The sequence below is a fragment of the Myotis myotis genome, unplaced genomic scaffold, assembly GCF_014108235.1.
Source record: "Myotis myotis isolate mMyoMyo1 unplaced genomic scaffold, mMyoMyo1.p scaffold_m19_p_3, whole genome shotgun sequence".
Lineage (NCBI taxonomy): Eukaryota > Metazoa > Chordata > Mammalia > Chiroptera > Vespertilionidae > Myotis > Myotis myotis.
This window is the reverse complement of record NW_023416335.1, coordinates 101539125-101540531: the sequence shown is the minus strand read 5'-3', so window position 1 is coordinate 101540531 and position 1407 is coordinate 101539125.

Below are 1407 nucleotides of genomic sequence, written 5' to 3'. Positions count from 1 at the left end.
TTGGCAAATATGTTCTCCCATGCAGTGGCCTTTCTTGTTGTTTTATGGATGGTTTCTTTTGCTGTGCAGGAGTTTTTTATTTTGATGTAGTTACATTTGTTTATTTTCTGTTTAATTTCCTTTGGCCTAAGAGCAGTATCGGTAAAGATATTGCTATGACATATGTCTGATATTTTTCTGCCTGTGGTGTATTCTGAGATTTTTATGGTTTCTCATATTGCGTTTAAGTCCTTTATCCATTTTGAGTTTATTTTGTGTATGGTGTAAGTTGGTGGTCTAGTTTCATATATATTTGCATATATCTGCCCAATTTTTCCAATATCATTTATTGAAGAGACTGTCTTGACTCCAATGTATGCTCTTGCCTCCTTTGTCAAATATGAATTGAGCATAATGGCTTGGGTCAATTTCTGGGTTCTCTTTTCTGTTCCATTGGACTATATGTCTGTTCTTGTGCCAGTACCGGGCAGTTCTGAGAACAGTGGCTTTGTAATACAGCTTAATATCTAGTATTGAGATCCCTCCACCTTTGTTCTTCTTTCTCAGGATTGCTGCAGCTATTTGGGGTCTTTCTTTATTCCAAATGAATTTTTGGAGTGTTTCTTCTAGGTCCATGAAATATACCATTGGTATTTTAATGGAGATTGCATTGAATCTATAGACTATTTTGGGTAGTATGGACATTTTAATGATGTTGATTCTAGCAATCCATGAACACAGTATATTCTTCCATTTGTTTATGTCTTCCTCTATCTCTTTTTTCAATGCCCTATTGTTTTCTAAGTACAGGTCTTTCACCTCCCTAGTTAAGTTTATTCCTAGGTATCTTATTTTTTATGTTGCAATGGTAATTGGGATTGTATTTTAGTTTCTCTTTCTGTGAGTTCATTATTGGTGTATAAAAAGTCATAGATTTCTGGGTGTTAATTTTGTATCCTGCTACATTGTCTAATTCATTTATTAAGTCTAGTAGTTTTTTTTACGGCATCTTTAGGGTTTTCTATGTACAATATCATGTCCTCTTGCAAATAATGACAATTTTACTTCTTCTTTTCCAATTTGCATGCCATTTATTTCTTCTTCTTGTCTGATTGCTATGGTTAGCACTTCCAGTACTATGTCAAATTGGAGTGGTGAAAGTGAGCATCCCTGCCTTGTTCCTATTCTTAGGGGAAATAGTTTTAGTTTTTGCCCATTGAGTATGATGTTGGCTGTAGTTTTGTCATATAAGGCTTTTATTCTATTGAGGTATGAACCCTCTATTCTCACTTTGTTGAGAGTTTTTATCAAGAACAGATGTTGGAATTTGTCAAATGCTTTTTCTGCATCAATTGATATGACTATGTGATTTGTGGCTCTCCATTAGTTTATGTGATGTATAACATGCATTGATTTGCAGATATTGTA